The 19,628-nt window shown below is 37.9% G+C and overlaps 1 protein-coding gene across 1 annotated transcript in view; it reads left to right on the forward strand.

The window, feature by feature from the left end:
- LOC121083149 (ABI family member 3 binding protein) overlaps nt 1-19,628 on the forward strand; it is a 163,873-nt gene that overhangs the window by 519 nt on the left and 143,726 nt on the right. The gene's annotated exons all lie outside the window — the stretch shown is intronic.

Raw genomic sequence — 19,628 nt, forward strand, 5'->3', positions numbered from 1 at the left:
CTTAGAAGCACCCTGTGCTGTCGGTGGAAAATTTCAGTTCTGTCTTGAAATGTTATGCTTTCCCTTTATATTCATCTTTAACAATTCAGTAGGAGTTGGCTTTTGTAGGTCAAGTTGTGTGCATTTTGAGGGAGAGAAATATGATTTATTAAAATTTCCACAAGAAGTAAAAACCCTCCAAAACTATATGAATATTTGTTTAACTGTTCCTTTCTCTTGGAGTCTGGAAGTACAGTAGAATTGCAAAGCTGGCAGGTATCTCTTTTTCTTGTTAATGTGAGCCATGTAACATTGGCATTTTGCTAATATTTTATTACTGCAGGAAGAACAGTCATAGCATAAAATGAAAAGAATATTTCTATATCTAGACTGTAAACCACTTTGTAGTACCTTGGCATTAAACCAGCATTTTTACAACTGTTTTTGTACTGCATGTATTGCTCTTACTTTGTAAAAGTGCTTGCCTGAGTCCACTGTTCTTTGTAATGCATTTTACATCTGCAGTCTCCTGCAACCAGTAACTTTTAGAAAGGAAGCTGTGATTTAGTTCCTTATGAGAATGTTTATTAAGAAATCAGCACTTTGAGGGCTTCCTAGGAGGTTGTTTCACAGGTGGGGAACCTAAAAGGATTTTGGGGAGAAGAGGTGACTTTTCACCCACCACCCATGCCCTGAGATGATTTCAAAGATTCCTTTTTTTTCTTTCTTTTTTTTTTCTTTTCCCCCGGTGATGTTCTTTTGGAAGTGGCTTTCTTCTAAGCTTATCTTCTGGAGTCAATGTGGAGTTTTCTGCACACTACTAATAGTGGGGCAATGTGTAGTCTGTGAGCAACAGATAGATATGCAGTTGTTGTTCAAGTCAAGGAGACTGTAGAAACTTCTCCCCCCCCCCCCCCCCAAAAAAAAAAAAAAAAAAAAAGTGCAATCTGTAAGTAAACTATTGTAGCAGTTTTCATAGGGGAGGATTATGTTGAACAGAGAGGAACCTTGTATATATTGCCTACCTAAAGGGAAGGAACTTTTCTAGTGCTTGTCTTTTTAAAAGGTTTCACTGAGCTTTCTGCTGACTACCATAGAATAGTGGCTGTAGCTTTATGTTAACTGTGAAATTTAGACAAAGCTACTGATCCACTGCAGTCATTGGGAGATTAACTCTGGGATGCATTTTTTCCTGTCCTGAAATAACATTGCAGAAGTGACGTTCTGTTTGCCAAATGCACAAAGCTGGAGGTGGAAATTTAATTTCTTTTCAGTGAAATAGCTTTTTAAAGGTTCTCCCATTGCAGTATTGAAACATCAGTCTAATTCTTTTGTTTGCAGCTGCCTCTCAGGTTATTATTTGCATTAGAATGCATTGAAAAAACAGGTGTGTTAGTACCTAGCTGTTACCTGGAAGTGTTCAAAGGATGGTCTTTTTCTGCAACACTTTCTTGTTTGATAGGGAGTACAGATTTTTTTCATAAGCAAAGAGTATATTTGAATCTTTAAAGTATTTTTTAAATGAGGATGTGTAGTGGTAGTATTCTGTTAAGAGAGCAGCTCTGCTTTGCTAAGCAAGCTTGAATTCCTGTGCTCTTCAAGTCATGAACTATGAGTGTCACTCCTGCTCTGTGGGGAACAGTGGAATCAGTTTCATAACTTGAGGGAGAACAGTCTAACCAAACTTGCTTTCTGGTGGTGCAGGTACTCTTGTCAACAGGTTTTTAGTGTAAATCTTGCTGTTCTTACTAGTGCTTTGGAATTCTAGTGCTCAGGTCTTCTCTCCAGGAGGTGAAACACAGTGATCCCTGGTCTCGTGGACTGGGTTTATCTTTCAGTGATACAAGGTGGAAAGAACATCTTGCCTTCTGCAGCTGCAGCGGAGCAGAGCCAGTAAGCCCTTTGGATGTCAGTGACTTCCAGAGCTGTTTGGGAGATTGTGCACAAATATGCTGTTCAGGAGGCGGGAACACAAATGACTCACTTTTCCCATATATTTTATATATTCACCTCAAGAAGTGTGTGTTGGCCTAGAATGACAAAGAAAATGTTATTGCTGTGCTCAAAAGGAAGTTCTCTATTAAAAAATTATTTAATTATTTTGACTTAAAAAATTAAGGCACTGTTAGAGGAATAATTTGGTAACACTATCAACATGACTCAAGAAGTCAAAATCGGGGAAATACCAGTTAAAATTTCTAGTGGGAACTTTGTGCTGCTTCTGTGTGTCCTGCTTTATAACAGTTTTGCCTGTACAGAACATAGGCTTTTGCTCTGGTCCTAGTGTAGTGCCCTAAGTGCAGGTGAACACCCTTTCTCTTGCACTTCTTTGTCACATTTACTATAGCAAATGACAAGTGATGAGGCAGTTTACAAGCTGTGTCATAGTTCAGACTCTTTCTACACTAAGACTTTGCATAGATAAGTAAAAGCAATGTAATTGGAAAGGGAATGTTGGCAGGTATTGTGTTTTACTGTGGAAGAAATGCCTTTTTTACAATTATTGTTTGTGTTTCATGAGTTTCTGTGTGAGGGTTCAGTTGCTAAGAAAATTCTGTAGTCGGTGCCTATGGAGACTATGTGAGGGGTCACAGAACAGCAGGGCAGGAGATGATGTACCATCAGGGATGGTCATTGGAGCCACAGTCCTTTCAACTATGTCCAGCTTCTAAAGCTTTCTTTTTCATCAGAAAGAAGAGAGGCCTGGACATTTTCCATTTATTTTTCTCTTCCCATATGCCACTGTGCCAGTGCCATCCAACATATAATCCTTCAGTTCAACACTGTTGTACCTGAAATATTTTAATCATCGGTGGAAACAGTTGCAGTGCATAGGTGTCAGAGTTAAAACTTGTCATACGTTCTCTAATTTTTATGGTTCTATGTAACAGAAACATTCCATCCTTGAAGAATGTGGCATCGTCTCTCCAGACAGGAATTGAGTACAGACAAAAAATCTTGTCTTTAAAGAGAAGTTACAGGACATAATTCACAAGATTGTACTGCCTTGTAAAGTGTGTTTCACTGACATCTTTCCAGCTGGGCCTGATACAAATGTTGTTGAAGGCAACAGTTGTGGAACAAGTTCTTAGTGTTTGGTAAAACAGCATTTTATGTTTCTGGTTTTGCCAGTTGACTTCCCAGAGATGTGCATAGAAATGCATTTTTTCACTATAATCTGTTTCTGATAGGTTATGTATATCTTCATGTTCTGTTTTTCTTCTTTAGAGCTGAAAAGACTTTGGGGTTGATCCCTCCTTACAAATATACAGTTTTATGAAGTTTTTATAAAGGAGAGTCTGAAAATTTTTCTGGTTTGTTTTTCATTCTCCCCTGTGTTTCTGACCTCTGTGGTTTTCCTATACTTGAATTAGTCATCAGGTAGATTGGAATTCAGGCCCATCCTTGTTCTACTTTCCAGGATTCAGGCCTGTCCTGTTCTGCTTTCTAGAAAGGGTTCGGGAAACCTTAATTCACATTCCTCCTGGTTGCTGCCTTAAGGAAAAGGAGTACAGACTTGAAATTTCTTTCCAGGACCATGTGAAAGAACCTGATTTACAGACTCATGTAGGAAAAACCAGATCCAATATTTTCTTGTCTGTGGAGTTGTCAATGGTGAGGATAAGTGGGAAAAATAAAAGATTTACTCTTTAAATGTTTGTTGGTGGTGATGGTGCTTGTTTGGTAATTATACAGGAATGTTAGAAAATATTGTAGATAACTACTAGCTGGGATTTGTATTTATGGTAATTATAACTGATACCCCTTTGGGAGTGAACACTGTATTTACAGTATACTTCTAAATGTACCGTTGACATTTGTAAAAGGAATAGGCTAATTTTATTCATAGCTAGGTTTGCTGGCTATGCTACATTATGTAATACTTCTTCCAAACCAGAGGTTAAACTCGGCATGTGTTTTCACTTACTGGTGTCAAGCAGTTAAAACAATGTTGAGTTATTTCAGTCTATCACAGTCACTGTACTGCAACAGCCAAACCTTAATCTTTAAACTTTTGTGCTCCCCTCCCTGCCTGCCTGCAGCACCCCTTTGGTAGCTGTAGGATAGCAGGGCAGAAATTGTAAGACAAGGATAAGTCTCCTGAAAGTTGTGGGTTTTGAACATACAATGAAGCTGGCATATCAAAATATCAGAAAAGGAGTGAATTGACATGTGGTTTATATGTTACTTTCTCCACAGTTTACAAAATATCTTCCTAGGAACTATTTTTTTTAAATATGCAGTGCATTAACATTTAAAAAACTTATTCTAATGAAGGAGGGCTGGATTGGACTAAACCAGTGAACTTTTTTATTTTTCTTTTAGTGTCTGGAAAGAGAAGTGCAAAATTGATTTGATCTGTGTGAAATACTTCTCTTATGTTTAATGGCATATAAATTACAACAAAATCCTACGAGAAATTTCAAAGGAATCCTTTATCTGGTGTAATTGAGAGGCTAGGGTTTTCAGTCAGTAGATATGTCATGGCAAATTTGGCTCATTCTTTGCTGAAAATGAAAACAACCCATAAGAATGTTGCTATTATTGCAGCTCATTTAATCAAAGTTAACCTTATCATGCAGACAGTTGTGTCCTAGGAGTGCACAAAAATGTATCAAAACTCAGTACTGTCAAGCTTCTGAGTTCGAAGATAATCTGTAATACCAGAATTCCATTTCTATACTGGCACAGGCAGTGGCGCAACAGTGTGATGATGCACATGGGTGGATACTGTAACAGTTAAATTCCATAGTGTATGAACATCTTTCAAATGACCTCGCTGCTGGTAATCTATATAATCTTCCACCTCTTCATTTTAATTTTAATGTTCCCAGTTATCTCTTTCTGAATATTATTTTTCAGTCCTCCTCCGTATGATCTTTTGTATCTAGCCATTCCAGCAGGACAAGCTACATAACTCGCCTGAGGGGAGATCTATAGGCTAAATTCTGCTACTGCTCTTTGGCCAGGCCTGCTCTATATGGGTAGCAGTCTGCATGTCTATTGCATGGTGGCACTGTGAACGGTCAGTGGGTCTGAGGCTTCTTTGGAGTATTTGGACTTACAAGGTATGTACTACACATTGCACATGCAAACAGAAAGCTCTGTTTGCTCCAGGCAGGGAAAATGGCTACCAGTGACCTGCCATAGTCAGAACTGTTCATACAGCTCCTAGTGGATTTCTTTTCCTTGGGGAAATTCAAGTGTAGTCTTGAAGTTGGTAAGCAGGATAAATTTGTTGCTGTGAGGTGTTTTTGACTACTGCCTTTTTGCAGGAGATGGTTGGAGACTTACTGGCATGGATAGTACAGCAATTTCACATTAAATCTTGGTGTGAAGAGAGACAGGTATTAGTGTCCTAAACAGTGGCCTAAAATAGGTGCCATTAGCAAAAGAGCCCCTAGTTTGCTCCCAAGTGGAAGAGGGCAGCTGGAAGCAGGCCAGATGCCACCCAAGCTTGCCTGACAGGCCTTAATTCAAATGCCCTTAGTTAGAAACTGGGTCTGCTACAATACAGGCCAACATGTATGCAATACAAGTTTGCTTTATGAAATATCTGTTTGTCTTACTTTGCTGTGAGAACAGTGTTTGTGAAGGAGACTACTGGCATCATCGTGAATCAAACTCTTGTGCGGGCAAGGCCTGGGCCGACTTTCCCAGCACAGCTGTCCCTCAAAACATATAAATCATATGCCATTATACTCTGGCTAAATCAACCCTCAGCCTCCCCACTTGAGCAAACCAGAGCGTGTCATGTCAAGGTGAAGAAAAAACAGGTCAAGTTTTGAACGGCCAAGTGAATTTCTATTGTTGATGAAGTTGTTATTGTAATTACGGTCACCAGAATTAAATGCTTTTGCGCTCGTTGCTTGACCAAAGTGACGTCATCAGAATGATGATATCCGGGTGAGATTATGTAAGGATGGTCACACCAGGAATATCAACTCAGAGTCTTCACCATTTCACAGTTGCTGAATAAAATGCTGGGAAAGAGTTGAGGCACTTGCTACTGGAGATACTAGATCTAAAGGTATGGAGGTAGGAGAGTGCTTTTGTATTAGAAGAAAGCTAATCTTATCTACTGGGCTTGTTCAGAGGTCGATAGACAAAATTTAACCTCTGTTTTGTAAAATACTGTACAGTTGTTGCTGAGATCCTTCCCTCTGTAATGATATAATACTATTTTGAGTTTTTTCTAGAAAAAAATGAGGCAAGTGAATCCACAGTTTTCTCTTATGCTAACTGCAGCCACAGTTTTTACGCAAAACCTGTTTACCTTGAACAAATGTGTTCTAGGCAGCAGGGCTCCATGTAGATCAATCCACTTTAATAAAACCCAAATAATGAAGTACCTAAACCTCTGTGTGTGATTTGATTTGTATTTATGTTTTGTATGTGTGTGTGGAGTGCTAACACCTAGAGTATTACTGTCCATAAGGGATTGTAATTCAGTGCTACCGTTCAAATTGGAGAGCCAATGGCAAAATGGATTCTCAATGTGTGAGAGAATTTATTTTGTAGGATTATTTCTACATTTTTTATAGTTCTGAGTTTTTTCATTATTCTTGAAATCTCAAGAAAAGTACAATTCAATAAAGCAGTAAGAGATTGTAATGTTCTCTCCTATCATCAGCAGTTGTGGCACTGGTTTATGAATCTATAAATGGCCACAGAATGCTTGATATGAGTTTGCATAATTAATACTTTGGGAACCTGGCCAATTTCAGAGGACTGGCAGTGTATGTGGGATAACATTATTTTTGAACTGGCGTAGGGGAAAAAAACTTTTGTCAGCTGCTTGGCTGTGCTTTGTATTAATTATTAACTTTAATTTTTCATTCTATGATGTAAAAGTCTGGAATCAGTTCAGAACACTTAAAATTGTGGTTGGTTCAAAAATACAAATATGTAAACTTGAAATGTCCCAGAAGGCTGTTTTATGACTTTGAAGTGAAAACATTTTCTGGCAGTTTTGATTCCCTCATTACCACAATTCAAGCCTGTACATGAACAAGAAAAATGCACAGTGAGAAAAATGTAAGACTTCAGACTTTATCACTTTTCTTTTAAAATCTCAGTGTATCTGTGCAACATGCACAAGCATATGCTGAAAATAAAGGAATGGGTGCAACAGTCTGAAAGTTGGTAAGAAATTGAGCTTTGAAATAGAAATAATAGGCAGAAAACTGTATTGTCTGACCTGGAAATTTTGGCAGAGTTCCATTATGGCTTACATAAACACTGAAGTGGCTGGATTAAATGGCAGGGCACAGTTTTTATTTATAGCATAGTGTACGCTGAAGCATAGCTTGTTTTATGGTCAGGGAGATGGCTGCAGTCAGGTCTCAGAACTGTGAATTCACTTAGTTTGATGAAGAGCTGTCTCAGGTGAAAGTGAGGGGTTGGATGTTCAGCTCAAATCAGTAGATCTCCTTCCTTTATCATAAAGCTTATTGACATCTATTTAAACAGTGAAATTGCTGCACATTGGTAGCCCGTTTTTTGCTCCCTTACTGATGAAAACCAGCTTTTGGCTGTGCCATGACACGCATAAATAATGCATCTCTTCAGCATTTCTTCCTGCTTTTTGTTTTAATTATGAGGAAGGCGATTCTAATAAAAATGTCTCTCTGCTTATGTTGAGTATTCAGTGTTCCTTAGTAGGTGATGAATCTGCTGTGACTCAATTGATGATGGTGTAGTAGTTAATTTGTGTTGTCTGTTTATCAAGTCTTTGTATAAACGTTTTTTTGGGTTTTTTTAAGGAATGAAACACTAATTATGCAAACTTTTTGAGCTTGAGAACTTCTTTGAATTTTGGACTGATTTTGTGATTACTTTTTATTCTCCAGTGAAGATTTATGTTTAGACTGAACTTGCATGCAAGTAAGCAAGTCATGATGGTGATTTCACACAGAGTCTCTAGCCCACAGAGAGGCACGCATGTGCATACACAAACAAAATCATTGTGGATCTAGTTCATTTTTGGTAAATGCTTTGTGTCAAAAATTATTTGTTTTAAGCTTACAGGCTTTTCTCAGTTCACCTGTACTCTCTCCCACTCTCACTCTCCCCCTTTTAGTAACATGGTCAATAGGAGCTGACAAAAGCATTATTATGTTGTTAACATGAAGTAATGAATTCTTAGAAAGCAAAATTTCTCAGTAACATAACAGATGTTTATTGTGTCCCCTTTCCAATCAGAAATACTTACAGAAATTAGCAATGCAAATAATATGCTATTAGTATATTTACTTGAAGGGTATGTAAGGTTGTTCATAGTATTAAGGCTGAAGAAAAAAGTACAGATGTTCCACCACACAAAGGAAATGAGTACTCTTATTTGTGATCTGTTTCAGTGTAGAAATCTCAGGCATTATGAATATTTTTTTCCATGACCTGGCTTTTCTGCACTATTTCTTTTCCATTAATTTGCTTTTGTAGTGTTAAAACACTTGTCAGTTGTCAATCAAAACAGGCATGGGAAAGACCATCTCATTTTAAAACTCTGTGAAGTCATGAAGCAATATTCATGTACTTAATATACTCTTAAATCAGAGAACATTCTTTGGGAATTAGTGTAATCTACTGCACACTGGGTTACAAGATTAGTGATGAGAGAGACGTTAACTTTCTACATACCATAAATTCCCCGCAAACAATTGGATGCATGCCTGAGTGAAGTAAAAGTAAAAATGTGAAGTCAAGTTGTACACAGATTGCCTAGCTGATGGGTCTGTGCACAGGTGTACATGTCCCTATCCTGCCCCAAAAACCTTGCCTTTTGCCTTCCCTTTTTTTTTTCTTTTTTTTTTTTTTTTTTTTTTTGGCTTAGCATAAGCCTTCCTTTTGTGTAGCTGATCGTTTTCTTTATTGGCATTTTTCTTTCAATAAAACACTGAATGTAGAATTAAAAAAACCCAAACAGTAAATATAGACATAGATGGATTAGAAACAGAGATTATTCCCCACTGCTTGCTTTTGCTTTTATTTCTGTAGCTAAAAGGCAATGTACTGGAAATGGAGCAGGTGATGTAATGGATATAGAATTTGGAAATGCAATCAGACAACATAAATGCTATATTGTCATAGCCTGCGTGGGAAGGGAAACAGGTGGGAGAACACATGAAATACTTCGTTAGTAGCAAAAATAATTATTTGTGTCTTATCTTAGTACTCCCTTAATCATACACATAACTTTTATTTGACATGTGGTATACTTACTATAAATGTTTTCCACTTTTTCCTCTGATCCATTGATTTAGAACAACATACTTCATATTTTAGTTTTCTTAAGATGAGTTAACAATGCCTCAGCTTCACGAGGTGTTTGTAGTCTCCTTTAGACACATTCCAAACCTGCCTGGACGTGATTCTGTGCAACCTGCTCTAGGTAAACCTGCTTTAGCAGGGGGTTGGACTAGGTGATCTCCAAAGATCCTTTCCAACCCTGACTGTTCTGTGATTCTGCAATAGCACTGAAAAACAGAATGTCTACCAAATTTTGGATTTTGGTATTACTTCCTAAAATCATCAAGTATTTATTTTATTAGTGGTTTTACGCTCTTTAAGACTTACCGGAAGTATGTTGCTTCTTTTTTCAGACATTTGCTTGAACTGTAGCAGTTTTTCTTTGATCTCTGTAAACTCAGAATGTGGAACAATATAGAAGAAGATAAAAAGGGTCACCTGTGATTTTTCTTAACCTGTTACTTTCCCCCCCCCATGAGAAGCCAGGTCATCAGTCTTTAGATCCATCTCATCTAATGGTGCAAGATGAGATACATTTAACAGCTGGAAAAACTATATGCAGTTGGAGTCAACCCTTATAGGACTGGGCTGTATCCAGCTTGTGTCATAGACATGTGTGAAAATGTTCAGTTTGGAGACCAAGAACATCAGTGAAACCACTTTATTTTGACTGCTCTGTTGGAAACGCTGAGCAATTTTTTTGAAAAAAATTGTGTGTGTGTCTATAGTTTTCTAAACTGAAAGGGAATAACCGGTTAAAAGCTTTGCTGATAGACTTGAATGCATTGATGAGACCAAACTGCAGTTCTCAAAGCATAACAGCATTCATAATAGATCACTGTTTTTATTAACTGATGAAGTTTATTCTTTCTGAGTGATATACAGCAACACCTAAGAATTCTTATGTATGCTTCAGATATTTAATTACTTTATCAGTTGTCTGCTGCTGAAAAGCAGGGAACTTATTCCAAAGTTAAAACACAGAATATTGCAGGCACCATTGCCAAGTGTGCATCCAAAGTTATTAATCCTTGCACTAATTGAAGTCCTGTTTGTCTTGGATGTTAGAAGAAGATTTTGAGCAGAGAACTCACATACTTTGTGTGATCACATGATGATTGCAATGTTGGAAGGGAAGAGCCATCGTGACTTCAGAGAAGGGATGATCCCATGGATTTTCATCTTTTTTATGCATGTTATTTTAAAGAGGCCTGTTTCAAGTATAAATAATATAATGGAGGGTTTATAAATAGAACTCAAATCCTATTAGACCGTAGTAAGGTACTAAGTTCATTCTTAAAAGCTTGCATACATTTAAGAATTGTTAAATGTCTTGTGCTGTCATGGGCATGGTCCCTACGTGCGCAATCTCAATGTGATGGGCAGATTGTAATTTTCTGTTTCTAGATGCTTCTGGTAGAAATAGATTATTACATTACCTTCTGATGAAAGACTTGTTTCTGTTCAAAGATACTTTCTTTTAGATACCTTTTACTTGATCTGTTGAGAACCTGTGAACTTAACCACAGACTGGACTTTCATTCTCATGCGATGGGCATGGGTGTGTTTACTTAAATATTAACTCTTGACAGGGGAACAAACCATTCAAACTCACTGATGCATCAGGAGTGGAGCAGTGCCTGTCTCACTAATTGCACTGCCATTCTGTAAAGAAGATTTAGGAAGGTAGCACTACAGAAGGCAGCAGGGTTGGTCAGACACAGTCTGGCCTTGGTAAATTTGTAGTGGCTATTCTGAATCACCTTCTTGTTCATCATATGCATAGATGTGACCATCTGTTCCTGGTGACTGAGGGCAGGCTGAACAGCTGGCCGTTTCCTGGATGCTCTTTCTTGCCTTGGCTCAAGCAATTGCACCGAGATACTTTTCTGTTCTCCCATGACAAATTAAGCTTGCCTGTCCCTGGCAGTTCTCTTATGCTTATCTATATACTGAAGAGATCATGCTTTATTGGATTGTCATGTTATGTCTAACATCTACATGTTAGAGATAGGAAGTAGGATGTTGGAATTCAAGCATAGCGTTGAGAGCAGCCCTGCTTGAGGCTTTATGGTGCATACTTAGAGGTGCAGGAGCAAACCCAGTAGCCTTCAAGTGGAAAAATATTTCTACAATGAAACACAGGGCTGAAGTGGATTTCCTGAAATCATTTTGACCCCCTTATGCTTATTCCTGAGGCAGTTCGTTCCAGAGCTTCACCACCTCGATCAGTTTTCCAGCTACCTTCCTTGCTAGAGTTTATGTTGCTTCTGCTCTTCACAGGTAAGGAGCAGAACTTTTTCATATTGCTCTCCTTTAGGGCTTGCTTATTTGTTTTTGTGCATTTTGATACTGTCTTCAAATCAATCTCTGTACATTTCCTCTAAGCTGGATGACTCCTATTCATTCAGGCTTTTTTTCTGGGTCACATACCCTGTACCTCTAGTCACTGACTTTGCTTTTTTTCCTGGATTTTATCAAGTTGGTGTACTTTATATGCTCTATGCACTGTCTTATCAGTGATAAAGAGATCTTTTTAGAAGTGAGGGCTAGTGCATAAAATGACTGGATACCAACTCTTTAGATTTACAGTAGGAAGGCAACAGTCTTGAAATTCCTAGATGTGTTTGTGATTCTGAGATTCATAGATTAGTTTACAGTTTAGGAGTTGGGAAGTACGTGCTGATTTCACATTTACTCTGTTAGTGTAGATTGCAAACCCAGGTAGCTGTCTAAATACTACTACTACTACTACCGTGTAAGCGGTTTTGACCTTAAAACATAGCCATGTGCTGAATCAGCGAAGGAAGTAAAACAAAATTAGCTATGAAAACATCTAAGCCAATGTTACTGAATATAGAGATAAAGACTTGCTCTTTTAGCTGTTAGGAGTGTGGCAAGGAAGATAATACTTATCACAGAAGGAGGATTTTAGTATATGACTGCCTGTTTTGTTCTTTGGATATAGAAAAACATGCAAATATCAATTTAATACTGCTTGGGGTTTGTAACGTTAATTCAAAGCTGCCTTGTTCTAACACAGTAGAATTGATACTTTCTTACCATCAGTTATTCCATATTCTTATTTTAAATCTGATTCCTACTCTCTGAAATATTTCAAAAGATCCCCAGATGAACAGTCAAACAGCAAATCAATCCAAAATGTATGTACTGAGAAAAACAAACTTAAATATTCTGATGTAATGCATAGTGATCATACATGAGGAACAGACTTCAAAATGACTGCTACAGTGTGAGAACCTCACTGCAATCTGGCTACAACATCAGTCCATGTAGTACGTTATCTGTGCATTTAGTAATGAATAACAAAATCGTGGATTGTATAGTATCGTCACTCTTCTTTCAGAACCAAATGCAGTTGTAGTTCCAGATGCTGTTTTTCATAATGACTTTGATTTTTGATTCAGCAAAAATGCATTGATGTCTGTAGATGAGAAGTGGATTAAGGGAGGGGTGATGCTAAATACTGCCTGCTGTTGAGTAGGTTAAGGGCAGTGGTAATGTTCAGTACTACCTGCTAAGGAGCATGTTTTTAAGAAAGTTGCAGCTTTAAGGTCCATGGTCTTCAATACTGATCACTTCAATCTGTTTGTAATTTGTGGGCAGAGCCAGACCAACAGCATCCAAATGCCACACCTGCTTTAGTTCTTAGTACCTTTTGAGGAGCTGTTGTTAAAAAAGTCCATGTTTTTATTCAGCTGATCACCTCTAAAATATGACTACCTTATAAGTGCAGCCATGTGCAAAGACCACATTTCTCTTTTGATATTTGCATTAGCTGATGCTCTTTGAAGGCTTAAAAGGGATTTAGCCCTATAAAACTTGAGACACTTTTCTTGCTCCCCACAGTCTTCTACATGCCTTTATTGAATATCTTTATTCAGGATCCGTCAGGTTCTTTGGCCAAGACACAATTTTCTTCATAGTCCAGCCTGGGTGGAGTTGCCTTGGACCTATTTCCTTGGGCAGAAGAAGGAGCCAGAATTGGAAAGACCAGCTCTTCTGGGCAAGATGCAGTCACTGTCTCATCAGGTGGAGTTGCATCAGCCCAGGAAAGGACATGCCAGGCCAGTCTGGAAAAAACAACTACTAGCTCTGAGAATAAAGCCAGGGGAACAGTGCTCTGGAGATTGTGATTACATCAGATCCAAATCAAGCTTTATCACAGAGCAAATCAGTGATCCATAATCTAAATTGAAATAAGGGTTTGAGGTTGTTTTATTAACAAGGAGTTTTTTCATGGACAAATAATGTCCTTTTAAGTTTTGTGGTTTGTGTGCTATTGATTTGAAAAATATTATCTATCAAAAATGGTTCAGCTTGAAGGGGTGTCAGGGGGCATTATGCATTGAAAATTATGGCTACGCTTTATTCTGTCCCTATGCATCAAAAATGTTGAATTGTTTGATGTTGAATTTTATTTAAATTAAATTTTTAGGACGTGTATTTGACCTTTAAACACAACCAAGTTTACTGACTGGGCAAAGAAAATAGTGGAATTTTCTAAGATTTAAAAGAAAAACAGTATGTTATGACAGGAGCCAGGGACAGATTATTCAAACTCTGTCCAAAGAACTTTTCAGAAGTTTAACTTTTGTTCCCTTTTCAATCAGAACTGCAGGCTTGGTTATTCTCAAACAACATTTTTCTTGCTTGTTTTCAATTTTGTTTGCCGTGTTAACAAATAATGGGAAATAAGCTGCAGAGTGAAAGCTGGAAATGGGGGTTGGACCACTGAAGTGGGATTCTGAGTTTAAATCCAGGCTTTTTTCAGCTTTGTAACTTAAAATAAGGATAGTTACTGTGCTTAGTCCAATAAAATAATTTGAAACCAAAATGTATAAGGAGCTTTGTGAGGGAGACAGTGAAAAGGATGGAAGTGAAACTTCAAAGAAGTGCTTTAATTACCTGAAAAGAGGTGAGAGAGATGTCAACCTACAAATAATCATTCCTTTTTGTACACTACTTTATGTAGGTACATAGAAGCCGGAATTGCTGATAACTACATCTTTACCACTGCGTTGTGCTTACTGGTCCTAAGGTAGCAGGGAGCTACAGCCATCAACAACTCAGTGCTGAACTAGTTGTCACTAGGCAGGAATTGGTGAAGGAAGCTTTAAAAACTATAATTTTGGAATATAAACGCTCTAAAAAGTTTCTTTGAGGAGTATCCACTTAGTTTATATCTGTTAGAGAAGTATCTGTTTAGTTTGTATCTGTTAAAAACAGAGAGCACATTTCAGATTAGCATTAGTAAAACTAAATACGCATTGCAGCTGAAGGAAGAGGTCTCGGTCGTCCTGAAAGACTGTTGTTGAGAAAGGGCACTGGAAGGGATGGGGCTGAATCTGGGCCCTCACAGTACATCCTCTGGGGAGGTCTTAGTGAATTACTGCCTTCAGCCAAACACCAGTATTGAGGGTGGTTCCTACTGGATAGTTCAGATATTTGTACTCGTTTTGTGGTGAATTTCTATTATAAATGAAGTTTCTAGAATTGCTGCATCGTATGAAAAAATGTGTAGAGGGGAATTATAATTTATGCTATTTTATTTGCTTTGCATAGTCTGTTAAGAATGTTCATACACCTAAAAAAAGTTGCCATCTTTCAAATAAAAATATTTTAAAGGCATAGACAAGAAGGAATTTATTTCAGGATCTCTTGAAAACATCTTTATTCGGAGTTCTGCAAGTACTGAAATCGGAATTCCAAGAGATTGTTCTTGTAGCACAAGACAACTGATGGCAGAATGTCTGTCTGATGACTCCAGGTCATTAAATACAATTTCTGAAAACAAGTACATGGACCAAGTGTTTGTGTTATGGTTGTACTGGCCAAAAAGACTTCTTTCAGTATCAAGAGAAGCTAGAAAATACAGTATGGAGGCTTACATAAAAATAAGATAAATTATTTAAATTATTTTTTTTTCTTGAAGTTCTAGTTCTAGTTTATTTCCCAGAGACACTTAATGGAAATTCTGCATTTCCCGTTGGCTGACTTAATGTGGCTTCCTCTTTAACACATAGATCCTCCTCAGAGGCTTCCAACTCTCATACTAGACATGAGAATTTAGATGGAATTTGGGTTGTATGGATCTTTCTTTGGTGATATCTCTTCTTTTTTAAATTACTGCAAGTCATAGGACAGGTTGTACTTACCATGCTGTCATATCTACCCTTTCAGTTACAGTGGGAGTTGAAAAGAGGGGCTAACTTCAAAACAGTATGGTGCAATCAATTACTAGTTTCTGGTTATCAATAAAGTAATAAGCCTTGATAATAAGACTTAAAATAACAAGCTTTATTCATCCTATCTATCAAGCACCATAGTCAAAATAAGAAAAATCTACCATTTCGATATTAAACAGTGTCATTGTAAGTGAAAAAAGGAGCATTTCAAAATGAATGATGGCTTCAGCTCCTCAGTTGCTTCTTTGAACCAACAGAATGGCTTTGAAATGAACGGAATTGTACCCTGGGGAAAGAGAAACTCATGTTAAGGACTGTTAGGACTAGAATAGGAATTGTACTGCTGAAACCCTTCTGATTGCTCATTCCTAAAGCTGTGCCGGCAGATCTCAGTGTAATAAATGTTGGTCTGTAGGTAGCAATAACATTGCTTTTTGTTCTTCTTTTTTGAAAGCTGCTTGAGCAAAGAGATCCTGTGAGCCTAAGTTGAAAGCTTATGAGTTAAGCTACTGTTGTGGATAGACGTGCATGTATGTATTTTGCAAAGTTAACTGCTGCATGTTGAGAGCCTATTTTTCTGAAATAATGTTAGACCTGGTAGAGGGTGTAGGCATACTGGTACTTAAAAAAAAATATTTAATTGGCGAACTTCAGTTGCAAACGATAAAACTATGTGCAGTGCTTTTTGCTTACAATCTCTTTAATAAGGTATTCTTTGTTGCCTTTTTTAAGGCTATGGTCTACATGGCATAAATTTTCATCGTTCAGAGTATTTATTAATGTGGATTTTGTTGCTAGGAGAGTTGGTGTTTTGTGTAATAAGTTATGAGAAAGCTGATTGAACGTTGTCCACAGCTACCTGACCTGAGGATACAAAGATGACACGTTTTCTGCAGAAATGCACAGCAATAAGACAAGAGGCACTGGGCACAAATTGGAACATGGGAAATTCCAGTTAGATATTACTTTTTTTTTTTTTTTTAAACCACAAAGATAATGAATACTGGAAGAGATTACCCAGAGATGTTATAGAATCTATGTCCTTAGAGGTGTTCAAGACTCAGCTGGACATGGCCCTGAGCAACCTGATCCGATTATGTCTGCTTTGAGGAGGGGGTTGGACTAGATGGCTTAGAGAAGTCCCTTCCACCCTAAATTATTCTGTGATTCTATGGTTGTGGCTGTGTTAGAAATGTGTCTTGTTTATTCTACGGCATAGAAACAGAACTATTTTAAAATGTTTCCCATTTTAAGCTATATTTGGGCTTGAGCCAACCAACCAGTATTTCTCCATGTTTGGGAGCCAAAGTAAATACAAAATTATAAAATACCAGAAATAAAAGTTGCACAGTGTTAGGTTATCATTGAAATCTTGGCTGGTGGTACTATGGCACCAGATCTGGAAAACGAAAGCCCTGCTGTGAACAATTTGAATGTTGTAAGTGAAGTGGTGCTTGCAAATATATGGTGCCAATAGATTTTTCTTAAGGCACGCTTCATTTGTTTAGCACTCTGGGAGGCAGTGCTAGGTCTTGCCTTCATGCCCTCTAAAATGTTTGAATTGGTGCAAACCAAACAGTTTCAATGTAAGGCAAAAGGAATCCTGGTGACGCAGCCAAATTTGCTGTAATGCAGTACAGCTGTATTCACCCTCTAGTTTTGTAGCACAGTGTTCAAGAATTTTCACTTTATGGATAAAAACAAAAAATAGGATATTTGATCACAAGAGACTGTACACACTTAAAGCGCACCAGCAGAATCATAGAAAAGTGAAAGTAACATCTTGTCCCAGTATTGTTTTTGCTGAGCTTTCAGGGAAGCAGGCAAACAGATAGCTCAAAATTTAAGTTGCCAAGATAAGTTTATTTCAAAACAAAAAATGGTTACTTTATTCCATTTGTGCTTCATTCTTGACATTTGTTGCTATATCAGCACCTCAGGGTTACTTCTGAATGTATTAATTATTAGTTAATAAATTATCAGCCAGCTGTTGACATACCTTGTTAAGTTGGAGAGAGAAATAGAGTGCTCTGCAGCTGAAGATACTTTATTTGACAGGGCCAAGGGGTTTGGGTAGAAACAGAAAAGAGCCAGTTAATTCACATTCCAGTCACTTCATCACCCAAGTTCTCTCATGTTCCTTGAAACAGAGGAAAATCAGACCAGCCTGCAATTTTAACTAACTTCATGTCTATTGTTACCAACAGTATTGTAATGATACAGTGGGACATAGGACGCAGAATTTCAAAGGCTTTAATTCTCTGTTATTGAAACAAAATTCTTTTGTTTTTTCTCTTTGGGAAGTAAACTCTCAGGTGGTTTTATTTGCTTTTATAGGTTGGAAATATCACTGCCCCCAACTAAGTTACTGAACAAATACTGCTTTAATGCAACTAATCGAGTGAACCATTTCTATTTATCTCCTTCTCTACAGTTACTAAATAGCAAAGGAATTCTACACATCTCTTCTTGGCAGTTAGTGTTTTGCCATTTCAGACAGCTTTGCAATGGCGATTTCTTAGGGGGTGTTAGACCTAAACCAAAGGGCTTTGACTGAACTTTTGCTGTGAAAGTAGAAATTGAAAATTGGAGTTCTCTGCCTTGTAGATAAAATGAACTAGCTAGTATGAGTAAGAGATCATAGCAGTGCTTATGAATTCTCCCCTCTTTTCCTCTGTTACTCCATGATTAATTAAAGTCGTAAGAAAAATAAGATACTTCACATAATCCCTGGTAGAGCCAAAGCTTAAACAAGTGTCCGGCTAAATATTTTGTATCTTATTTTCTGTAGCTGCTTTCACATTTTAAAGATGTGAATTTCAGTTAGGTAATTTAGAGTTAATTTTTTCTATAGTTTCAATGTTTATTTGCTCTTGGCTCCTGTTGCCTATGCATGACCACTTACATTTTCCAACTAGCCAAACCGTGGTGATCCCAGCTGTATTCTTCAGACCATTTATAGCCATTTCTGAAGAGCTATTGGTGGCTGGTTCCTTTATGATGCGGCTGATTCATTAAGCTGTCTTTAGCAGTCTTTCCCCTTATAGGCAAAGAGCCCTTTCCCTAGAGTGATTCTAACGCTGCAAGTGGTCTGATATACTTAACGTAGTGCTTTTAGTTCAGATATGCTGTGCATGGTTCATCCTGCTGGTTTTGGCCATCAACTGAATTTTGTTGAAGAGAATACTTGCAGATCATGGAACGGAATACTAGCAAATGTGGAATTTTTGTTGGCAAGCATGGAGGGAAACATTGTTTTTCAGAGGTAGCTATGGGTCCCAGAATCTTCCATTTGGAGATGGCCTCAATGTAACAGAATTACTCTACAAATGCAAATACTTAAGGCCAGCGTTTCAATAACACATGCCAAAAGCTGATACAAGTGAGTATCAGTTAGGAAAATTCAGTCTTGCCTTGCCTTGCTCTGTGCCTGCAAATCTTTTCTGTTTGGAAGTGTTTTCAGAATCTCTTTGCAATGGAATTAGAGGGTGTCTAGTTTATCATTTGAGTCTTTCATCTCAAAGGAGATGGGGAGGAAAAAGGTATTCTAAAATAATAATGTGGCAAAGTTATTTTCTCAAAATCAAATGCATTCTTACCAGTGTATCATAGTAATCAAGTTCCTGTGACTTCCCGCGTCCATTCGATCATGTTCAATGAATGTTTTTCTCAGTGGTGGCCAAGGTAGAGATATTACTCAGAATGGCAATGCCTGCTTTCCCTGTTAGTTGTTCAAAATACTGTGAGATCAACACAAGTGAAATCTATTTCACTACTGTGGTCCGGCAAGCAATCCTCATTTACCAAGCTAATTGCTCTGAAGTCCTTTATATCTGTCCTGCTCCAGGCTGGCCCTCCCTGGACTAGCCTGGCAGTGTCGGTGCAGCAGATAGCAGTGAGCTCTCCCCATCTGGCTGCAGAGGCCCCTCTGCACTGCTGTGTGCTCCCTGTAAGCCTCTTGTCCACTCCAAGGATTCCAAATGACCACGTGGGCCTTCCTCATAGACCTCAATATGAGTTGCATTTTGTTACATTTTCATGGGAGGTTTTTTTGTTTGTTTTTAATTCTGACCAGTGTAGCAGAGTTGGATTTACAGTCTCCTGCAAAAGCTACCTTTTCTTTTTAGATTCAGGAAATGCTTGAATTTGTTCATAAGGGTCCAGGTCTCCCTTTAAACTCATGTGACC

The sequence above is a fragment of the Falco naumanni genome, chromosome 2, assembly GCF_017639655.2.
Source record: "Falco naumanni isolate bFalNau1 chromosome 2, bFalNau1.pat, whole genome shotgun sequence".
Lineage (NCBI taxonomy): Eukaryota > Metazoa > Chordata > Aves > Falconiformes > Falconidae > Falco > Falco naumanni.